Here is a 24,867-nt window from a genome sequence, read left to right as displayed (position 1 = left end):
GGCATGGATGAATTTCCATTCTTTTCTCAAGAATACCATTTGTATAATCTTGATTCTGAAGAAAGGCTGCTGACATCTGGGACATCTCTGTCACATGTGAAGGCACATGCACAGCAACTGCTAGTCCTTCTCTCCTGGGTTTCCTTGCTTTCAGGTTCTGGCTTCAATGGCCCTTCAGCTTTGATGGGTCCTTGCTTGCTTCTCCAGGGCTTTTCTCTCTAAGTTTTCTAGGCTTTTTCTATTCTTTATCCTTTCATACAGGCCTCCCTTTTAGAAGCTATACATAAAAAGAAGTTATTCTCTGTTCTAGTTTGCTAGCTGCCAGGATGCAACATACCAGAATCAGAATGGCTTTTAAAAAGGGGAATTTAATAAGTTGGTAGTTTGCAGTTCAAAGGCTAAGAAACTATTCTGATTAAAACAAGTCTATAAACATGTCCAATTTAAGGTATCCAGGGAAAGATACCTTGGTTCAAGAAGGCCAATGACGTTCAACATTTCTCTCTCAGCTGGAAGGGCACATGGTGAACATGGTGGCATCTGCTGGCTTTCACGAGGCTCTACCAAAAAGGAACTCTCCAAAATGTTTCCTCTTTTAAAGGATTCCAGCAAGCAACTCTACCTTCAGTGGGTGGAGACACACCTCCATGGAAATCATCTAATCAAAAGTTACCACCCACAATTGGGTGGGTCACATCTTCATGGAAACAATCAAAATGCTCCCACCCAGCAATATTGAATGAGGATCAAAGGGCATGGCTTTTCTGGGGTCCACCACAGACTCAGACCAGCACATTATCTTTTTGTACTGTCACAGAACTTTTAGGTACATTCCTCTAAAAGTCCAGCTCCAGGCATGGCTAGGAGAGCCATCTGTTCAGACCTCACCAAGGTCCACAGAGATGATAACAGCATGCCACGACCCAGGTCCCACTCTTGGCTCCTTGGAAGTTCTGTTCATACTTCCTACTTTTAGCACCTGAAGATGTCTTCTGCCCACTCTGGTCCAACCCAGACCAGCCTTGAATATTGCATGATTTCATTTATCAGGTCGCCTATGATCTTAGTTGCCCATTTCCAATGAAGTCAGAATGCAGTTACCAGAATCCCATGGTTTTGTCCAAATCCTCTCATCAGACATTCCAGTTTCACAGAAGCTGAAGGGAAGTTAGGAGGGCACTAAGCCCCCAGAACTCAGCAGGAGAGAAGCATCCTTACTAGTGTTCACATTATTTCCTGACTAAACTTGGTTTCTGGTTCTTCCTGCAGTGAAATCTTATGAGATCTGAGGAATATTCTTAATGAGAGATTTAGTTCTGAGATACCAGCAGACACTCCCAGCAGTTGGAAGCATGAGTATCCCACCTCTGAAAGGAAAATCTGGATGGATACCGTGGCATCCACTATTCCTTGCCTCCCTATTTTCTTCCTATATTTGTCTGTGCTGCACTCTGGGAAATGTTCTCAGATCTATTTTCTACTTTCCTAATTTTCTCTTCACTTCCATCAGATCTGCTTTTTAACTTAACCAGAGTTTTTACTTCCAATGGTTATGAATTTTTACTTCCAATGTTTACATTTTTTCCATTTCTAGGAGTTCTATTTTGTTCTTTTAAAAAATATTTCTATTTTTCTTCTTATTGTAGTATCTTAGTCTTTTCTTATGGCTTCTGTGGTGGTTTGAAGCTGTATGTATCCCAGAAGAGTATGTTCTTTAAATTAATCCATACCTGTGGGTGTGGACCTGTTGTAAGTAGGATATTTTGGTGAGGCTTCTTAAATTATGTTCTTCATTCAGGGTGGGTCTTAATCCTTTTACTAGAGGATTTTATAAGAGAATGAAATTCAGACAAGAGAGAAAGCAACAGGAGCTAGAAACTGTCAGCAACAAATCTGGAAGAGAAGAGAGAGACTAGCAGATTTGTTGTGTACTTTGTCATGTGAAAGAGGAGTCCAGGATCACTTGTCTATAAGTAGAAAGCATTGTCTTGATGATGACTTGACTTGGACATTTTCATATCCTCAAAACTGTAAATTTGTAAGCCAATAAATTCTCATAATTAAAACTAACCCATTTTATGTACCTGCTTTGAGATACATAAAATGGGTTGGTTTTTAATTAAACCAACTGCTTCTATACCTCTTTTACGTCTTAAATTATTTTATTTATGCATGTTTTATTATCTACGCTGTCTGCCTTTCATTCTTCCTGGTTACTGCCTTAGCATGTTTTGTAACTTTTGGTTGTGAGCTTGTCTTCTGCTGGTATTTCTCTCTTCTGAGAGAATACAGTGCAGCTTGATTTGCTGCTGTTGATCCTCCAGAGATATTTTTGGGTCAGGACATACATTAATTCTAAGCTTAGGAATTCTCATACCACCTATATTAGTTTCCTAGGGCTGTCATAACAAATTACCTCAAACTTGGCTTAAAAACAAGATACATTTATTTTTTCAGAGTTTTAGTAGCTAGAATTCTGAAATCAAGGTGTTGCTAGTGCCATATTCCCTCCAAAGCCTTAAGGGGAGAATCCTTTCTTGCTTCTTCCAGGTTTTGGTAGTACCAGGCATTCCTCAGCTTTTGGCAGGCTAACTCTGATTTCTGCCTCCATCTTCACATGCCTATCTTCCCTTTGTGTCTGTCTAATTTTCCCTCTTCTTTGAAGGACATCAGTCTTCTAGGAAAATCATGGACATGCTCAGTGGCCATGTCCCAGCCCTGGCCTACTTTGCCTCCTTTTGTATTGTATGCAGATGTTTTAGTATGTTTTCATTCTAAATGTTAAGTCTAATGAAAAGGCCTGACCACACCTTAAACTGGGAAACTGGAAACTAGCAGCCCCAGCTGCTGACCAGGATGGGAACTCTCTGTGGCAGTGCCTCCCCACCCCCACCAGCCCCACGGGGTTGTATAGATACCCTACCCTCTGGTGGCACAGATTTGTCTCTCCTCTCTGACATGAAGTGGACATGGGTTGCTGCTATGCACGGACCCTAACTTGAGCAGTTGGCTCTGAAAGACTGACCATGATGGGATCTCTTCCCCTGCTCAGTTGGACCCTTTGTGCTCATATAAGTAGTAAAGCATCACTTGCTTGAATTTTTTGTTGCACCTGAACCCGAGTTCCCATGATGTACTATATGGTTACTCACTCTACACAGTAATGTTGGAATTAGGGCCTGCTATATCATAAAGACATGACTTTATCTTAACTAGCTACATGTGCAAAGGCAGTTTTCATATAAATCCACATTCTGAGATTCTGGGCGGATATGAAATTCTGGGAGACATTATTCAACCTTGTAACCCGAAATTGTGAACTGGAATTTCAAATCCATGGATGGTACAAAATTGAGCATTTTATTTCTTATGGGGGTACTTTTTTTTCCTACTAAGAACCATGGCAGAACCAAGCTTCCTTGTAACTTTCATTGGCAGGTGGATTGAGCTTTTCCAGTGTTTCTTCTACCAAAGGATGCAACTCTTTTAGGGAACCAGATTTATGCAGGGGTGTCAGTTCCAGTTTCTGATTTCTGCTTCACATGGGCCTAAGTTTTTTTCTTGCTTCTGTGTGTACTTTGAAACAGAAACTCTAACCATTACATTCTATTTCTAGGTCCAATTACTTCCCGTGCCCCATCTTATGTCAGCTTATGTTCCTACTATTTCAGTTTTAAATATCATGTTTTTTGATTTTTGCATTTTGGGATATCTCTTATTTTCATATAAGCTTAGCTATAATTTTTTAAAAAGTTCTTTTTTTATATGGCTTTTCTGAGTCTTTATAGGATAAAGATTTTAATGCTTATTCCTCTGTGATCCCACCCAAGATGCACTATAACCTGCCTTATTTTTTTGTTAGTATATGTCAATCTGTCACAAGATGAGTTTTCCAAAAGCAGGCACTGAGTTGGTGGTTTGGGGTGAAAGTTGTTTATTAGGGGTTGATCTGTTAAGGGTAGGGGAAAGAAGAATTAGTCAAAAGATGAAGTCAAACTGCAATGTAGGCCTGATAAACCCTTGGCCAAACCTGTAGGGAGCTCTGAGCAAATACTGCCTGTCAGTGTCCCCCACTGGACCAAAATGGTGGGGCTTCTGTACTCAGTCACTAGATGTAGATTAGACTTCCTTGGGTAGGGCATGAGGTTGGATGGATGGATCTCTGTAGCTAAAAGAGTTGGAAGCTAGAGATGTCTGTTGACGGCACTTTCCATAGCTGGACAGTTGAAGAGCAGAGGTTTCAGGAGGTCCTGACATGATAAAAGTGACATTTCAGGAGTTTCTCTCAACCCTCACATGGAAAATGGGTTGGGCTAGGGAGACAGTGAGGGAAGCTGCTAATCCTTCCTTAGAGGGGGGATATGTACATCTCTGTGTCTAGCATACACTCTCTGAATTTATACTGTTTAGTAATTTCTCTGATCTGTTTTTTTCTCTAAGAATATAAGCTCTGTGTACCAAGCTAAGCCTGACCTGGCAGAAATTGAAAACCTGTGTTTGTAAGCAGAGGGCAACTAGGTGGCATTCTTGTGACCTAGTCCCACTCTTGACTTGTAAAGAGTGGGAGGAGAATTTGGATAGATTAGCCTATATATTTGTCTTCTGTCGCTGTTGTAAAAAATTGTCACATATTTATAGACCTAAAGCAACACAAATTCATTATCTTACAATTGTGTAGTCAGAAGCTTAGGTGGCTCAGCTGGTTTCTCTGCTCCAGGTCTCACAAGATTAAAGTCAAGGTGTTGGCTGGGCTGGCTCTTGTCTGAGGATCTGGAGGAAAATCTTTTTTCAGCCTCATTCAAGTTGGTAGAATATAGTCCCTTGTAGCCATAGGGCTGAGGCCTCTCTCTTTTTTTTTTTTTTAGCTGTCAGCCAGTGTCCTCTTTCAGTTCCTCAAGACCACCTGTATGCTTTCTCACCTTGCTCTTCCATCTTTGAACCAACAAGGATGTGTTGTGTCTCTCTCATGCCTTGAATCTCTCTGACTTTTCTTTCTGCAGCATTTCTTCTGCTTTTAGTTGGAGAAAGTTCTCTACTTTTAAAAGCTCATGTGAATAATTGGGTGGAATAAGATAATCTCCCCCATTTTTAAATCTTACTAGATTTAATTAAGATTGTTAAATATGTAATCTTAATTATATATGCCAAGTGCTTTTTGCCATGTCACATCAAATATGCACAGATATCAGGTTTTGACATCTGGGGAGCCATTATACTACCTACTATAGCTGGCAAGTGAAGGTTTTAGGAGAAGGTTCTGATATGATGAAAGTGTCATTTTAGGAAGATTTTTCAGCAGTCATGTAAAGTGGATTGGCCTGGACAGACAGAAAGGGAGGCTGCGGATCTAATAGAAAATGAAATCATGAGGGTCTGGATGAGGACAATGGAAGTAAAAATGAGAAGCATGTGGATGTGGACTTCAATTAAAATTTAGGAATGTCTGACCAGATGTAGTGGCAGATATATGGGGGACAGAGCAGGGTAGTAGTTGAGACGAGATACGTGTTTGAAAGGTGATGAGTCTTTGATGGTTCAATATTGAACAGGTGTTGAGCAAGATGGGTTCAATATTCTCTCCAGAGTGAGGCTGCATTTTCAGGCCATCAAAGATTTAACCACAGCTCATTCTTTCTGACACAGTGGCAGGGATATGTGGAGCAAGATTACTTGCATACATCTGTTTTCCTTCTTGACACTTAATGCTTTCAGGGACAAGCATTAAGATCTTAATTGTCTACCCAGGCAGAGAGTAACATAAGTGTGCATCATACAAAATAAAATTCTAACCTCTAAATTATGTACCTTTTGACTAGCAAATGCAATCCATAATTCTTATCCACACAATAACTTCCACAGTGGATTTTATTTAGGCTGATATTAAAATAATTTTGAATACTCTTGGAAAGAGCCAATTGGTGACTGGGGTTTTTCCTTCAGAAACATATTGAAGGGAAATAATCTTAAACAACAATTTTGCAAGAGAATAATATATATGTAGGTAATGTTTAAAGTTCAATTTTTTTTTTAGTACAGATGGTAGAAAGAAGATGAATCATCAAGGGCTTAAGGTAAGTCTGCATACCTATGACCCCAGTTGTCAACTACATTCATCAATAAATTCCTGGCAAAGCTGGAAAAAATATATAGAATGAATGATGTCCTCAAACAGAAAGGTCACATTTCTTTGTTTCCAGCACTGAATTCTGCACCATATCTGGAGTGAGCTGGATGTTGGCAGCTTTTGTCACTAGTAATTCTTCTAATGTCTGAAGGCCTTAACCTGTGGGTCACTGAAGTTCATTCTGTGGAAGAGATAGAGGCAAGTATTTTGAAGTGAATAATAGATAGGAAAAGGGTAAGAGATAATTTTGGGGAAACGGACCAACCAAAATATGTAATTATGCAGAAATAATGTATTTTTCAATTTTTGTATATTTCCAATATTTGCTCTGTTTTCATTCAGCTTGCTTCTTTTTCTCATCAACAAATGCCATTTTTAAATCCTTTCTGTAGCTGAAGGCAGTACTGTTTCCAATTAAGGTGTTCAGGTCAGACATTTAGGGTTCCTAAAATGACATTACCCAGCAACCTTGCCTGCATTTATGAGGAGAAATAGCTTCTTCTGTGACTGAGAAAGCAAGAGTTTGGAAAAACGGAAGGAAAGAGAGAATGTGCAGTGGTATCCATTTCAAATGAGAGGTCACAGAATTAGCATCATTAGTCACAGAGAGTATTGATTGTCAAAGTCTAGGTATGATGTAGGGCCCTGAACCTGGGTTTTTAGGTGCACATCAAGAGATCCACTATCCTTCTGATATATATGCACAATGTAGTCACAGCTGTGCACATGTGTGCCTTTTCTGGGAGCTTTCACTAGAATTCTAAAGGTTAACGGTGTATCTCCATGTGTCAGGGAAAGCCAAGGCATCCGAGGTTGGCCAGCCAGATAGCACACTACCAACCCTGGGAGGAAGCAAGCCTTCTAGTGAACTCTGATTTGGACTTCTGGTCTGTGAAAATTCCATCTTTCTTGAACTGTCCCTCTGCCACACTGGCACCTGAAATGCAGCAAACAATGTCACTGGAGAGTAAAGTGGAATCAAAATCCCACCTCAATCAAGATGGCACAATGAGAAGCTCAAAGGCTCCATCTACCCACAGAATCTTTGAACAGCCAGCAAGAACTGGCAGACACAACTTTCTCAGAGCTCCAATAAACATTTAAAAGGCTGCAGTAACAGAGTGATTACTGAATCAAGAAAAAAAAGCTACTTAAAAGTGGTAATATCTTCTGATGCATTGATTTGCCCCCCTCCCCTCCCCTCACCAGCTCAGCATAGAGCTGGCTTATGCTCCCAGGGCAGATTCCTGATCCTGATGTGGAGGGACCAGCAGAACCAGCATGCACATACTTAAAACTTGTATGTCAGGCTCTATTTGTCTGGTAGTGGCCTATGAGGGTCTTGTTGTCCCACAACTTGCCCTGCATGTAGAAGGCAGGTTACAGAGCTCTCCTATAAAAACACTGTGGGAGAGCAGTCAAGTGGCTGCCTAGAACAAGGGATTGCTGGCTGTAGGACTGTAAGGAAATGTTCTTAGAGAAGAGGGGATATCCATTCCTGTGTAAACCAGGGGAATTCTTAGGGCCAAATGTGCATACCCAAGAAAAGAAGCATGTATAGAAAGGACCAGGGAGACCTCTACACTGCAAAGACAATGTTTTCTTTTCTTTTCTCCTTCTCCTCCTCCTCCTCCTCCTTCTCTTTCTTCTTATTATTTAGCTCCTGGCATTCAAGAAATCTCTATCATAACATTAGCTGGATAAAGCCATGTGGAACAGATGCCTCAGTGTTTAAATTCCAGTGATAACAAATTAAAACATCAAAAATGCCTAGGTTTTAGCGAAAGATTGCAAAACATATAAAGAAACAGGAAACGATGACCCAGTCAAAGAAGAGGATTAAGACATTGGAAACCATCAATCAGGAGGATCAGACCTGGGACATTACAGACAAAGACTTTTTAAAAATGGGCCTAAATATGCTCAAAGGTCTAAAGGAAAATATTGGCAAAGAACTAAAAGTAATCAGGAAAATGATAGATGAACGCAAAGAAAATGTCAATAAAGAGATGGAAATTATGAAATGGAACCAAACAGAGCTGGAGTCCAGAATAGCAGAAATTAAAAATTCCCAAGGGGTTCCACATCAAGTGTACCAATATTTGCTTTGAGGGAGTTCCAGAAGGAGAAGAAAGACAGAAAGGAGCAGAGAGAATATGCAAATAAGTAATGGCTAAATACTTCCTAAATTTATTAAAAGACATGAATTTTCATATTTAAGATGCTCAATGAACTCCAAACAAGATAAACCCAAATAGACCTATGCCATATCACGTTATAAGGAAACTGTCAAATGCCATAATAAAGAGAGAATTCTGAAAGCAGCAAGAAAGAAGCAACATGACACATACGAGGGAGCCTCAATAAGAGCAAATGGCAATTTCTCATCTGAAACCAAGTTGGCAGACATGTGAAAAGACGTATTTAAAATGCTGAAAGCAAAAACCTGCCAACCAAGAATTCTATATCTGACAAAACTGTCTTTCAAAAATAAGAGAAGGATTTAAGACATTCTGTAATAAACAAAAGCTGAGAGACTTCATCACCACTAGCTCAGCCCTACAAGAAATGCTAAAAGGAGCTCTGCAGGTTGAAAGGAAAGGACAATAGATAAATGATTGAGGACACATACAGAAATAAATATCTCTGGTAAAGATAATGGCAAGAGGAAATATAAATACCAGTGCTATTGTATTTTTTATTTGTAGCTCCACTTTTAACTCCCCAAAAGATCTAAATGCATTAAATGTAATGATAAGCCAATGGTTTTGAACTCATAATAGAACTATACAAAGTTGGTGGGGACAGAGGGGCATAGGGAAGTGGTTTATGTATACTGTTGAAGTTAAGTTGGTATCAATACAAATTAGATTGTTATGGATCTAGGATGCTAAATTTATGCTCCATAGTAACCACAAAGAAACTATGAGGTAATCTGCAAACTCATTGAGACAGAAAGTAGAATACACATTACTAGAGGTAGGGGGCAGGGGCACTGGGGAGTTAATGCAAAATGAGTGTATGGTTTCTGTTTGGGGTGATGGGGAAATTTTAATAATGAATGGTGGTGAGGGTACTGCAGTTTGTGAATATGGATAATCCCACTGAATGGTATGTCTGGGAAGGGTTGGTTGGGGAGATTTATATTGTATATATGTTTCCACACTTTAAAAAGAAAGAAAAACTGAAGAGGTAATGACAATTAAATGCAATGCATGATATTGGATGGGATCTAAGAATGGAGGAGAAAAGGCTCAAAAGGATATTATTGGGATATAAGAAAAAATTGGAATATAAAATATAAGCTTTATATTAATGTTAAACTTATTGAACTTGATGACTGCACTTAAAGTGATTACATAAGTGAATATCCTTGTTCGTAGGAAATGTATATGGAAGCATTATGTGTTCGCAGAGAATTGTTTGAAGAGAATGACATGGGCAACCTGCCCACAAATGTTCAGAAAATGAATAGTTAGGAAGAGAGATATAGATAGATAGATAGATAGATAGATAGATAGATAGATAGATAGATAGATAGATAGATAGATGATAGATAGATAGAGTGGTATAGCAAAGGTGGCAAAATGTTAAAATTGGTGGATCAGGGTACTGGGGAGTGTGGCTGGGCTATGTCGGAGTTCTATATATGAGGTTTGTGTCATTTTTGCAACTGTTCTGTAAGTTTGAAAGTATTTCAAAATAAAATGGAGTCAAGTTTAAAATAAATTCTAAAGGTTAAGAACCAGTGAGATCAAGAAGGAAAGTTTTAGTAAAACAGAATAAATGAAGAACTAGATAGATACTATCTAAAGACAATTCCTAAATCAATTAGTGGCAGGCCCAGCACAAGTGATGAAAGGGAAAAACTGCTCAGAAGCCTCTTCCTTTTGCTGAGGGCATCAAACTAAAGAGACAGTGAGGATTTAGAGCAGCGGAGAGAAGCTGTACTACATATTGAATCACAAGCAGAGCAAAAGGCTTTAGAACTGAGCCTTATTTGCATATTTTCTGGACACGTGTCAAAAAGAGTGAGCGCATCTCTATATGCAAAATTTTAACCAAAATAGATAATCTGAGTGAGGGAAATATTATTAGGGGAGCTGGCCTACATGTTGACATTTGCTTAATTCGCTAGAAGGAAGTACACATTGGCAGGAGTTTTGGGAAGAAAATGTATCCAATTCACAACCCTCAAGTAAAGGCAGCCGGTTCAAAGCCAAGGAATATTCTTGGACTGAACTTTCATAGTGCCTTAATTTAGCTAGCTGGAGAAATGATTTTTTTTTTCAAGTATGAAATCATTTAAACTTTCTAAAGAGAAACTTCATTTTGGGTTTAAGTCTGGAATTTGCTATAAAGATGTTCTGTTATTATTTTGCCAAAGTAACCTCCATGTTCTTGTGCTGTGACTATGTTTCTGAGGGCCGTTATTGTGGGTCTTTCTACATTTAGTAAGTAGTGTCATTTCCTTAGCACTACTTTCTTAATGAGGGGACTTTTGGAAAAAAAAAAAAAAGAGGAAAAAAAGAGAATAACAATGCAACAGATCAAAATAAATCAAGAGAGATATAGCTAAAAAAATTAATGTTGAGTGAAACAGCAAGTGGGAGAAGGATATGTACAGTGTGCTATTTCTTGACACACAAACAGATATTTGTATGTAAAAATTTGACATAAAATGTATATTGTGCTACTGCTTGCCTGGTGTCAGGGAGTGGTATATGAGGAAGGAAATAAAGAAGAGAAATGAGAAATGACGCTGGTGGTTGTCAAAGAGGATTTTAATTTTATGTCTTCTTTCTTTCCTTCCTTCCTTCCTTCCTTCCTTCCTTCCTTCCTTCCTTCCTTCCTTCCTTCCTTCCTTCCTTCCTTCCTTCCTTCCTCCTTCCTTCCTTCCTTCTTTCCTCCCTCCCTCCCTTCTTTCCTTCTTTCCTTCAATCTGCCCTTCCTCCAAAGCGTGCATGTGTAAGTTGCCTGTGCAGTTTTATTTAAAATTATATATACATGAAAAATATTGGGGTAATTAACAATATCAAAAATTGTTAATTCTGGGGTGGGTTGTAGGGTTGTATTATTTTTCAGTGGTCTAAGAAAAAATGATTAACTGAAGCTATATATATGCATGTATATTTTACTCAATTAGGTTCAATGTTTTAAAATGACAGTGTTATGACAACTCTGAGAAGACATCACTGATTTTCTAATCCTTGTCTAGATATTCCTTAGAAGCAAGTACACACACGAAAAAAACATTGAGCAAAAGAATTCAACCCATATTCTAGTAATCCTGGCAAGAATGAGCAAATGAAAGCACTTGGAGCATAGAATTAAAGGTGAGAGAAAGACAAATAAGGGGCAAACAGAGTAGAAGAAGACTCAGTGGAGAGAAGAAATAGAGGGATAAATGATGAAAAGGAGGAAGTAGGAATGTAAGCAAAGAGAATTATGCGGATCAGTCAAAAATATTATATATGAAGCAAGTCAATTAACCATAAAGTTAGTCAAGCCATTTGGTCTGTACTTTGTAAAATGAATAATTTGGAATCTGTCAACTTAAACATTTTTAATTTGAACCAAATAAATGTCATGGGACTCCATTAGGACAGAGTGTGGTGAAAGTGAGTCTGTGACATTGGGTCAAGCTGAAGCTAATGTGTCATAAATTTGAGTAAAGCATTCTTCTCTGTGTCTATGTTTCCTATAATTGAGGAGCCAGAGGAGACTCTCACCCACTCTCCCTGTGAGAGTGTAGGGACATGACCCATTGATAAAGGCTTTGGACTGTGGACACAGATGACCACATCGCAGTCACAGATGCTCCTTTCTCATTAAAAGGTAACTTTCTGTCTGGAAAGTTTCCTTCTAACCACACATAGGCCAAAGTAAAAATACTAATAGGACTGCCATGATCATGAAGACATTGTTCTGTAACTAATTGTTGGTTATTGTCGCATACTGTCCTATGATTTACAGATGAAGCTATGCTAGTGAGCCCATATAAGGGGGAAGTTGAGGTACAGGGAATGCATGCATGTTGGCTCCCATTTTATTTTTTGTTTTTGCTTCTCCATGCCTTTCCTCTCTCTGCCAGGAATGTTCACATACAGTATCAGTGCTTCATATGAAAATAGACAGGCTCACATTTGTGAATTATCTTGGAGGCACTTCCTTAACACACTCTCCTCTTACCTGGTCATTTACTTTCAGTGACTAATAAATAAATCTATGTTGGATACAAAATTGGGAAATTTAAGGATGAAGAAGGATAGAGTCCAAAGAAAGAGCAGGAATTGATAGGTTCTAGTGAGAAAACCATCTTTGGTGCTTCAGGCTTCCTGCTGAATAAGTCAACCTCAAGTGGGTTTTGCCCTGGTGACCTTGAATCCCTGCTTTGCTATAAAAGCAGAGCAGATATCTTGCTGAATAGAGCAGAAATAGAGCTTTTCACGGAGAGGAGTCACTGGGCTGAATAAATCATGCTTTTAGAACCTGACCTGATATATTTTTTTCAGTAGAACTTTGTACTCCCCTAATAGAAAGGTTTTGGAATATATGAAATATATGATTTCCTGAAAACAATTAGCAGGCCCTGTAATACAGGCATATCTAATAAAAAATATGAATTCCTTGGCAAAAACAAACATGAGGTTTTATTGATAAGCTGACTCATGCACAGGAACTCTAGGCCATATTGACTTTAATAAAACATTAAGTGGTTTAATTAAATCGTTAATTCACCCTTGGTTCCATTTTTCAAAATACACTCAATGTAAAAATAAAATGGTTTCTTTTTTTAGCGTCTCCTCTTTCCTCTATAATTCATTATGATGAGTCTATAGATTGATTCATTGTTAGTCTACCATAAAAGCACTTGCTGCCACTTAAAAAAATATAACACTTTGAGCAGGATACTAGGAGGTATTGATCTTAAGGTGGTATCTTCCTTCACTTTTTATCAAGAGAGGATTTTAGAAAAATCTACAAAATATGTGTAAATATAGAGTTTTATGTCACAACATCATTATATAACTGAATTAAATATTGGTATGTGTCCGCAGCTGTCTCGTTCGGCTTCTGATCCCCGGCCGGCGAAGGGAACAGGAGGGGAGAAAGAGACAGGCACAGGCAAACCAACTCGAGTGACAAACACGGGTTCGAGGCACGCAACGGTTGTGAGCACAGACCTTTACTGGAGTTAAGCTTGCATTCTCTGTTACAGGTTCCACGCGGGACAAGATACCCCGCGGGGGAACAACCTCTATGCGGCCGTCAGGTACGGCTCCCTGTGGGTCGTCTCCACCCACCCTGTCCGGGTAACCTCTTATATACTGTGCCCAAACCCAATAGGTTAGTGCCACGTATACAGAGGTGATTGGAAGACAGGGTTGGTGGGCGCGTGCGTCATACGCGGAAACAGGATGTGGGCGCCATCTTGGCTCACTCGATGGGCGGGGGAAACTCTAGAGCAGGCTGCAGCGCATCCACTAGGCCTGACCCGGGTGGCGGCTCTCCACATCTCCCCCTTTTTTACTTATTTTGACCCGGTGTCTCCATTGATGAGTGAGCTCCCGTGGGCCGGAACGGCCCACTACATGTTTTGGTGCTTTGGGGAGTCTGGACTAGGCTTGCTAGGCACCAACCAGAATGCCTCCTCATATAGAGACCGGAGAGCCCGTGAACTGGAAACAACGTGACTCTCCCTGCAGTGCTTCGCCTCGCAACTGGGTTATGTAGGGGGGCAGGAGAGCGGCAACCAGAGCCGAGAGCGTCATTAGGTGTCTCTGTGCAATGGCCGGAGCCTAGTCTGGCCAGGACCGTGACTCCGCCGTAGAGATCATCCTTTAGACAAAAATTATGACTTCTGGTGCCGCCTTTTACACCCGGGACACGGCCATGGGCTTTGCAGCAGATCCTGTTTTCGAGCGCCCCGCCCTGAGTGGCCGGGACGGGTCATACGGTGAGGGGAAGGACAGGGCTACGGTGCGGGTGTCGCCAGGGGCATCAGGGGCAAGTGACATAGCCAACATAGTGGTGACGCGTAGCTGTTGCTGCGCCTGGAACAAGCGTTCTAACAAACATTTAACAATGAGCAGAGTTACTAAGAGTCCCACTGCTAAAAGAATCCAAGTGGTCAACCTGGGCCAAGAGAACCATGAGGTGACTTGGTCCCACAGTAACTCGTAGTGGGAAAAGTGGGGTTAAAGCTAGTTTCTCTTCTACTCGGTCGGAGGGTCACTTGCACTGTTGTTGTCATCTTTTCGGTCGTCGCCATCATCAGTAGGGCTGGAGACCGGGCCTGATGGTTCAGGTCGAAAGCTTGCTGACTTGTCGGGCAGCAGTTTCTCGGCGCCCCCGGGCGGTGTCACGGTTCTCACCAGTCTCTCCGGAATCCACACAGGTTGACGTCCTGGTTCCTGGGGAAAAACACAAACAGAGCCTCTGGCCCAGCTGAGCACTGGGTCAGGGCCTTGCCATTGTCCTGACAGGACATCCTTCCAACGGACTAGACCTCTATGTGGAGGACTCGGAGTAGTGTGCTGAAGAGCAGGTGTCATTCCTAGTGAATTTTCATTTAAAAAATTATATGTAAATAAGGCTACAGACAGTTGAGCCTTCGGGGACAAGCCGTGGCCTATTCCCCCTTTCTGTTTTTTGAGCAAGTCTTTAAGAGACCTGTGTGCTCTTTCAATGATTCCTTGCCCTTGAGGGTTGTAGGGGATACCATGTTTTAATTGCACTTCCATATTTTCACAAAATCTTTGGAAGGCTTTGCTGGTGTAAGTGGGTCCGTTGTCTGTTTTTAATATTTTCGGCTTACCCCAAGCTGCCCAAGCGGCAAGGCAGTGTGCAATTACTTGGTGGACTCTTTCTCCTGATTCAGCAGAGGCAAATAAAACTTGAGAACAAGTATCCACTGACACATGCAGGTATTTAATTTTACCATACTCTGAATGATGAGTGACATCCATTTGCCAAATGTCTCCTGGGATGAGGCCCTTAGGGTTAACTCCAACTGAGGGGACTGCTCTCAGCTCTGCACAATTATTGCAGGCTCGGACAATATCTCGAGCAGTCGCACGCGGTATGCTGAACCGCTTTGCTAGGGTACTTGCATTGATGTGAAATTTGGCATGGAACTCTCGAGCTTGCTGATATGGCACTAACGTAGGGAAGATGTGCAGCTGTCGAGTGGTCACATCTGCGATATGGTTTCCCTGGGCCATGGGGCCAGGCAGACCTGTGTGGGCTCTAATATGAGTTATGTAGAAAGGGTGTTGTCTGGCACGTATAGCTTCCTGTAATTTGGCAAAGAATGATTTTACTGGAGAAGAATGTCTAATGATGCCCACCGTCTCTAAAATTTGTACAGAGTTTACAACATAAACAGAGTCAGAGACAATATTCAAAGGCTCGGCAAGATGTGGAGAGCCGCCACCCGGGTCAGGCCTAGTGGACGCGCTGCAGCCTGCTCTAGAGTTCCCCCCGCCCATCGAGTGAGCCAAGATGGCGCCCACATCCTGTTTCCGCGTATGACGCACGCGCCCACCAACCCTGTCTTCCAATCTATAAATCGGCCTTGTGGTAAGCAAGCACGGGCCAGCTGAAAAATATCTGCGGGTGTATGATTCAGGGCGGAGAGGTTTTCAACCATATTCAGGGTATAAGGGGCATTGGGGCCATACTGATGGACGGCCTGCCTCAATTCCTTTAAAAGTTTGTAATCATATGGCTCGTGCTGATTGTTACCTTGGGGGTTGATAATAACCGGGTACATTTCTGAGGCTGGTTGTGGCTCAAGTGGTTGGTAACCACCCAGCATGCCAAAAGGTCTAAATGTTGTGAAAGGGTTCCACTTCCAGAACTGCCTCCTACTGTTACCTGATGACGAAGAATTCTGAGGGCCTGTGTACTCGGGCGGGGGGCATGGCAGTAACTGCCCCTCCCCTGACCAGCCTGTTGGGGGTTCCGGGTCTCGCAAAGGAGGATCATTGTATCTACTCGGTATGGCCGCAAGAGGGAGCCCTCGGCGGGGGCCTTTGGTGGAACCACCCAAACCGTCCACCGGAAGCTGCGGTGTCCCTAAGGGCGCAGCAGCAGGCGCTGGCGGGGCGGAAGGCCGCGTGGGTGAGGTAGGAAGCCCCTCCCAATCGATTAGCGGAGGCGCTTCCGCCCCCTCGCCTTCATCGCCATCTGACTCTGAGTCAGAGCTGTCTGAACTATCGCTTGACTCTGGCGGCTTGCCTTTACGGGAGCCGTCCGCAGACGAAACTGACTGAGTTTCTTGGAGCGCGTGCCGTGCCTGCAGCAGGGCGGAAGACGGACTGAGGCCTGAAGTAGACTCTGCCTCAAGGCAAGCACGGACGGTTTCCCAGATAGGGACCAGGATCGGGTCCATACAAAGGCCCGTCCGGCGCGCCCGTTCTATGTCATTACCAAGTTTCAGCCAAGAAGGCAGGCTGAGGCTCCCGGAGTGGGCGAACCAAGGTGCAAAAGTAGCAACATCTTCAAGGAACCGCAGGAGGGAACTCTTCCTAACCGAGATGCCCCGCTGCTTCAAAAGGGTTTTTAAAGGGGGTAATAAAGGTGAACTTCCTGACTGCCCCATGCTTGCAGTCGGCACTGGACCTTAACCAATCGGGGAGCTCTCCCGATTCACTGGGGCTACCTGAACGCCCACAGCCCTTAACTCTCACGTAGCAGGAAGCACTTACCCTCTCACGTTGATCAGGCGCGGAGGTTCCGCCGTGAACCCGAGGAACACGTCCTCACCAGCTCGGGGAAAGGCAGCAGAAGAAGAGTCCCCGTACGGGCCACCACTTGTCCGCAGCCGTCTCGTTCGGCTTCTGATCCCCGGCCGGCGAAGGGAACAGGAGGGGAGAAAGAGACAGGCGCAGGCAAACCAACTCGAGTGACAAACACGGGTTCGAGGCACGCAACGGTTGTGAGCACAGACCTTTACTGGAGTTAAGCTTGCATTCTCTGTTACAGGTTCCACGCGGGACAAGATACCCCGCGGGGGAACAACCTCTATGCGGCCGTCAGGTACGGCTCCCTGTGGGTCGTCTCCACCCACCCTGTCCGGGTAACCTCTTATATACTGTGCCCAAACCCAATAGGTTAGTGCCACGTATACAGAGGTGATTGGAAGACAGGGTTGGTGGGCGCGTGCGTCATACGCGGAAACAGGATGTGGGCGCCATCTTGGCTCACTCGATGGGCGGGGGGAACTCTAGAGCAGGCTGCAGCGCGTCCACTAGGCCTGACCCGGGTGGCGGCTCTCCACAGGTATGTTTTTCTGTTCTGAGGAGAAAACCTATGAAAGGAATATAAGCACTTTTGTATGCATGTAATGGTATACATCATACATTTCCTTTTAAAATTAATTTATTTTATGAAATTAATACATGGAGATAGTCTTCACAATCAGTAGTATTCAAAGGCTGATAAAGATAATGAATAATCTTCTGGCTCATCTTTCCTATACCCTAGTCCCACTCTGTAGTAGCAGCCATTTCTTCCAGTATATATTGGCATGTTTAAAAGTAATGCAGGGGGTGCAAGAGTAGTTTAGTGGTAGAATTCTCACCTGCCATGCGGGAGACCCAGGTTCGATTCCTGGTCTAGGCACTTCCCACACAAACAAACGAAAACAAACAAAAATTCAGCAAATGGTGCTGCAATAAGGGGATACTCACATAGAAGAAAAATGAAATGTGACCCCACCCCACCACCCCCACCATACAGCATACAAAAAATTTTTTTTTAAGTCTTAAAAAAGTATAATGCAGGGAGTGCAAGAATGGTTCAGTGGTAGAATTCTCGCCTGCCATGCGGGTGACTCGGGTTTGATTCCTGGTCACAGTGAACATTCCTAGTGCTGTAGAAATAGAGATTGTGTGCTATCTCGTAGGATGAAATGAAAAGACTACAGCTTCACCTCTGATATTTTTTAATCTAATCGTGAGAGAATATCAGAGAAGCCAGAATTGAGGATAAAGCTACAAAATAACTGTCCTGCAATCTACAAAAGTGCCTAGGTCATGAAAGTCAAATAATTGATCCCAACTGAAGGCTACTAAAGAGACATGACAACTAAATTTGACACAACTAAATGTGATAGCTGATTCTGATGCAGATCGACTATATAGAGGACGTTATGGGTGCGACTTGAGTATTAGTGGGTGGTAACGCGTCCGTGTTAACTTATTGATTTTGATGGCTGTGTTGTGGTTGTATAGGAGAATGTTTTTGTTTGTAATAAATACACATTAAATTATTTGAGTGTGAGGCCACATAGCATCAGCGACTTATTCTCAAATGATTTGGGGTTAAGTTCCTTTGTACAGTACTCATAAATCTTCTGTAAGTTTTAGGTTATTTAAAGCAAAGTTGCTGCCCTGGCTCTTGCCAGGCAACTTCTAGTATTGTGTCTAGATTCATTGTGGATCCCCTCCTGAGCAAAAAGGAATTTGGCAGAAGGTTGAAGCAGCATGCATAGCAAGAGAATAAGAATTTATAGGGACTTTTTTTCCATTGACACCTACTCACCCTAAGAATGGTTGCCCAAGATTGCTTATTTTCCTCCCAACTCTAATCCTTTCTTGTTTTGGCTCCTATCAACCCTCAGTATTGCAACTTATCACTGATCTGTGTCCTTTAATTTTATCCCCACTGTCCAGCTCAGTGCCTATAAATAGGAAGTTCAATAGCCATTTAAGTAATGAATTAATAGTATCCTTCTGGAATGAAGTCAGCAGTGGTGTCTTAGAAAATAACTTAGTTCAACTTTTATTTAACTTTCCCCATTTATATTAGAACTAAGCAGAAAACATTTTTTGATTCTTTTATTTTCTGTTATTATTTTTACTGAGATTCTATTTATGGCCCCTCCATCTGTACACATTTCCCAAACAGTCCCAGGTAATTAACGTCAAGGAATATGGTAGTGTGGCAAGTTCTTCTATCCCAAGTCCTCCTACTCTTACCTGCTGTAGTTGCCATATCTCCAGAATTTGTGGATCAAGATGCTTCTTTATCTTCTCTTTAACACATGGCTCCAGGTTAATGGACTTTTCTTGGGTCTTCATAGAGGGAAATTTAATCAATTTTACCTCTGACCAAAATCTCACTTCCTATGCAAACTCCCCTCCATGATCAACCCTGAATTCAAATCCTAAGAGCTAACATTTAAAATCCTAATAATATCCAACATTTTTTAGTACTTTCTAGGTGCCAATCATTGAGCTAAGCCTCTTTATGCATATTAGCATTATATTCTTCACAACAATCCTATAAGACAGGTACCATTTTTATGAACATTTTACAGCCCAAGAGACAAATAGGCTGAGCTTCCAGGAGTGACTGCCAAATCATAACAGCAGGCCTGGGCTGCCAAGGGGCTGCTGAACTGGCCACTATCGGGAAGCTGCCTGTTAAACTGAAGCTTCCCTTCCAGCCATCAGCTTTAGAACCAAGCTTGCATCATAGATTCTCCAGGCCTATTTTCCCACTTACTCAGAAATACAATTGTGAACCACATATACAGTTTTAAATTTTCTGGTAGCTACATTTAAAAAGTAAAAAGAAATTGGTGAAATAATTTTAATAAAATATTTTATTTAACCCAATATATAAAAAATATTAGCATTTTAACATGAAGTCAATATGAAAAAATATTACTGAGTTACTTTTCATTCTTTTCTGCTGTCTTCTAAATCTAATGTATATTTTACACTCATAGCACATCACTAGCTACATTTCAAGTGCTCAATAGCCATGTGTGATTAGAAGTTGCCTTATTGGGCAGTGCCGCTATAGTTAGAGAGAACACTGTTTACTGCTCAGAATGCAATGATCAAGTGCATTTAGGTACTCATTGCCTTGTATTACTCAACTGCAGAGGTCAGTAGAAGTGGAATCAATTTGTTAATATCACTCCATGTAGCAGGGACTTGGTAGCAACATCATGCCTCTGTTTTGTCCTAAGAGTTTTTAGTTTCTTTACCAATCTGTGGTTGAAATGTCCTTTCTAAGGATAACGTTGTGACTGATTTGATTTAGTCTTAGACTTCTGAGCACCACCTCGGGGACCTTACATCTTTCAAAGATATCCTTAGTGGGACTGGGTCGTGGCATGGGGATAGTAAAATCAGAGGTACTTCTTTCAGATTACTCTTAACATGGTGAAAAGTTTAGATCTTTGGTACAGTAGACTTGTGTTTGCTCTATCTGCCTAGCCAAAATAGTTATTCATGTTCTTTTTGCTTTTCCTTCAAGGAGCAGAAGCCCAACATTCACTAGATGTAAACATTTACTACTTATCACACTATCTAGCTGCCTGAACTTGTAATGTCTCCTGTTGCTTACATACTATGGAAGCAAAACCAGCTGATCATTTGGGGTCAGTAGAATCTATTACACTACTGAGTGTTTTCTTGGTCTCACTGTTTAGAGTCATTGTGGAAGCTTCTGCAGGCTATTGGCAGTGGATTTTGGGTTTTTGCCATATCATGGGAAGCCATACAGCTATTCCCATTGCAGAACTTTTGCTTCTGGTGACCTGGTCCTTATGCTTTTTTTTGGAAATGCCTCTCTTTTTGACTGGTAGATACATAAAGAACCCGCCTCTTATGACTGAGCTTTTAGTCTTCCAGACTTCATAAGAAGTCTTCTTAGGACTTCAGTTGGCTGGGAGAGAATGGAAGGGAACTTATTACATTTCTTTGGAAGCCCTCATCTATGCTCTTTGCTCTATGTTTTCTACTTTTTTCTTGAGTTTCTTGCTATGCCATTGAGTTCTACAAGTAAAACAGCCTCTCAGACCACCACTTCTATTTTATATAGGAGTTGGGGTCTCTAATTCCATTATTCTCAGGGAGGCTTCATGCACTAGATCTTTCAGCTTTTGATTTATCTTGAAAATGAGGCTCAAAAAACCATTCTTTTCAATCTTTTTGTAAAGGTGAATGGAAACTTTAAATGAAGCCAAATGGTTACATTAAGCTTTTTTCCTCATCCCATCACATCCTCCTTTAAATGGCCAGGCAGTTTCTTTCTGGGTCATGTTGGTGATAACTTGGAAGGGCTTATTTTTAAGATAATTGGAGTCTCCTTGTTCTTTACTGTCAGGGTTGGGTATTCATTTCTTCTTTTCATCATAGGTTTTCCTTATGATCTCAGCAAGTCACTTACCTCTTTATGTCTCTGCTTTAGTACAAAGTGAGGATTTTACTACATGACCAAAGAATGCACTGCACATCCTTTGAGTGAGACACAATTGACCTATGATTTTAGGACTGTGCTTTGAGTTATATTTGTAATAGCAGAGAACTTTTTAAGAAGAAACCAACAACATTGAATTTTGAGAAAACTGACAGAGTTTTAGGGATGCCAAATGAGCTTTTTGAAGAGCAAAACTAATTCAAATATGAAGCTATTTTAACGACCCAGTAGTACTGGGCATAATCAACTGAGTCAAATAGTTACAGAATAAAGAAAAAATGATTTAGCACACAATACTATGTTATCCTAGTACTATTCCATAACAAATTTCTGTGATTTCTCAGTGGTAAAGCCCCATGAGTGCTAGGGAATTAGAATCCATTACACTCATTTCTACTCTCACTGAATGCTGAGACTACCATTCTCAGTAAAAAGTGTAAAATTTTCTTCTCTAGCAATGCGCTGATTAGTACCTATAACTTCTCTAGCTGAATTCCTGATATATGCATGGTTCTAAACTGTTCTTAGATTTGGAACTAAGTACAAACAGCTCCCAAAGTAAAAACCACAGTTATGAACATCCCTTATAGAGAAATAGATGCGGTAGGGGAAGAGAGGAACCAACAATTTTTAATGATATTACTCTTTTTTAGGACTGTAATGAAAAGGGACCTCCATTATTGCCACAGTATTCCAAGGAATTTCTTGCTCAATTAAAACTTTGCCATGGAAGAAAAAAGCCTGTATAATTATAGTGCTTGGAAATTCCTAAGGATATTTTTTAAAGCTGATGATAAACACACATGTAAACACACTCGGTCTTACTAATAATTCCTTTCAAAAGATCAGGAAAATGTTCTCGTGAGTATGAAAGAAAGAACCTGAAAATGTCATTGGTATAATTTCTTAGCAATCTATAATTAACTAATTCACAGTAAATACAATAATGCTGAAAGAATTGGGGCTATGTGTATCTATATTGGCTCACTAAGTATCAGATTTCATATGTAATTAGCAATCCAGAGGAAAGTGAGAGAAGCTGGAATGAAAAATCCATGGGAGCAGAGATAAACTATCGGGTAATATTACCTTATGGTGTTGCAAAGATAGAGTAAAATTCTTGGGAACACAATTCTAATTTATTTTCATAGCATAGAAAAAGGCATGGATCATTTAAAAATAAAGTAATAATTACAATTAAATAGTCTTACTGAGCAAAACATTTTATTTATATCTGCACATCAAGAAACTGATGAAGCATAAAGCACAAATATGTGTAATCAGTCAGAAAGTCTGAGAGGGGGATTTTTAGCAAAATAAAGGATCTGGTGTGGTTCAATGGAATTCACCTAAGAGGATTCCACTTTCAAACTCACATTCACAATGTAACACTTAATTGCTTTACCCCTGAAGCAACACAGTAGTGGAGCTCTACAAAAGGTCAAATTTTGAATCCAGTGTTATTTGAACAAAATCTACCAAAATGGTACTGTTTTATATTTCCAAGTTTAATTCTAGATAACTATGCCTTTGTCATACTCTCAAACTACACTGTAATTTATTACATCACATAGTCACATTTTTAAAGTATGTGGTAGATTGATTCTGCTGTTCTCTTATGAGTTCAAGAAAACAGTATTTTTTTAAGAATTGGTGTTTAGTTTTGAAATCTGTTTTTGGGATAGGTGAGTCTAAGACAAAAATAAACTTTGGATATGTGGGTCTTTAGACAATAGTGTAAGAACTGGATTCATACAGAGTGGATGCTTAAACATCACAGGAAAAGGAAACTATAGGATTTGGTGAGAGAAATCTTCTGGTTTGTTTCAATTGCCTTGAAGGAGAGGTCATGGTTGTAGATCATCTAGCTGCTGAAAGCAACACAGGGAAGAACAGCACTCAAGTGCAAGTAACATTTCTAGTACTCATTTGGATTACTCTGAGAGGTGCTTCCAGAATTTGTAAAGATATATGCAGTACTTTCCAGACTAATTTCCTCAGAAGTTATTTAAAATTATCTCACATTTTTAAGGTGAGGATATTAAATATTTGAAAAGCCACATGATTAGTTGCAGACAATAAAACAAGTTGGTGATAGAGCTGAAATCAGTGTCATGGACTACAACTTCACAGTGGTAGGCAGTAGTTACTTTTGCTGTAAGTAATAAAGTTCTTTGTGTTTGACTCAGGATCTCGTGTCTTCTGCAAGCATCTATGAAACTATGGCAGGCTAATTCATTAGATGGCAGTCATTTTGATGGTACTCCTTTGGTTTCTAGCCTACCTCCAAACCATTATACTTATCTAAGTAAGGTAAACTCCCAATAATTGGCTTCTCAATGGTTTCATTTTCAGGAAATGTAACCCTTCTTCTCCCTACCCAACTCCAAAACAAATACAGAATTAGAGCTGCAAGGCTCCCACAATCCATTTTCCTATAGTATAACCCCACCCCCTTGGTCAAAATTGATTGATCTCTTCCAACTTATTGGAATTGGAATTGAAAGAGACAAAATATTATTTCTCAGAGAACTGGACCTGTGAACATAGAAACTTGACACTGTCAGCTAAAATCATATTCCTCCATTGAATGAAGAGGCAAAGAATCCTAGTTTGTGCATTATTCATAAGGTGACGTATGTCCCAGTTTGTCTGGAATATTCCCAGCTTACATCTGTTGTCCCAGTATAATTATTAATAGTATCTTCTCTCAAAATGCTGTGATTTGGAAATTATGTGTTTAATCTAATCACTTATGATAGATTTAATACTGTCCCCTCCCCCCAAAAAATGTCCAAATCCTAATGCCCAGTCCTGTGGATATAAACTTATTTGTGAATAGGATCTTTGAAGATCATCATGAGATGAGACCAAAAAGGTGGGCTTCAATCCAGGATGATTAGAGTTCTTAAAACAAAGAAAATTTGGACACTGAAGTACAAGTCACAGGAGGAGACAAAAAGGGATAGATTCCTGTATGACAAAGGCAGAGATTGATTGCCAGCAAGCTACCACCAGAATACTGCAGACTTCGGAGAAGTCATATACTACTGATACCTTGATTTGGACTTCTGGTCTTCAAAACCGTAAGCCGATACATTCCTGTCATTTAAACTAACCCTTTCATGTTACTTTTGTTATAGCAGCCCTGGCAAATTAAGACATCACTCAAGACTTATAGCAAATGAAACTCAACACGAGCTAATTTAATAATAAAAAAGGAGAAGTATTATTAGAAAGAACTTGAAATAACTCATAGAACTGGAGGAAAAGCTGCAGGAACCAAGCAGTTAAGAGGAAATTAGTAACTGGAAATGAGAACTTGATACTATTAAATTCTAGACTCTGAGTCTTCGCCTCATTCTTAATGGAGTACAAGGCAGCTGAAATCTCTATAGAAATATTCTTATAGCTCTAATCCAAGGGGACTCACAATGAGCTACCTGTCTGTTCCTAATTCAAAATATGCTGAAGAAGGAATCTAATTGGCTTAGCCTAGTTCACGTTGTTGCCTTGTG

At 40.7% G+C, this 24,867-nt stretch overlaps 1 long non-coding RNA gene across 2 annotated transcripts in view; it reads left to right on the top strand.

Annotated features, from left to right (window-relative positions):
• LOC143665316 (uncharacterized) overlaps positions 1 to 22,161 on the top strand; it is a 78,393-nt gene extending 56,232 nt beyond the window's left edge. For both annotated transcript variants that reach the window (XR_013166872.1, XR_013166871.1), the window contains 2 exons: positions 11,343 to 11,460; positions 22,003 to 22,161. This is a non-coding gene — a long non-coding RNA (uncharacterized LOC143665316). The remainder of the gene's footprint in view (positions 1 to 11,342; positions 11,461 to 22,002) is intronic.
• The last annotated feature ends 2,706 nt before the right edge of the window (positions 22,162 to 24,867 follow it).

This window comes from Tamandua tetradactyla, chromosome 21 (assembly GCF_023851605.1).
Source record: "Tamandua tetradactyla isolate mTamTet1 chromosome 21, mTamTet1.pri, whole genome shotgun sequence".
NCBI lineage: Eukaryota > Metazoa > Chordata > Mammalia > Pilosa > Myrmecophagidae > Tamandua > Tamandua tetradactyla.
Note: the sequence above shows the minus strand (reverse complement) of the source record. Positions and strands in the feature narration are given on the sequence as shown.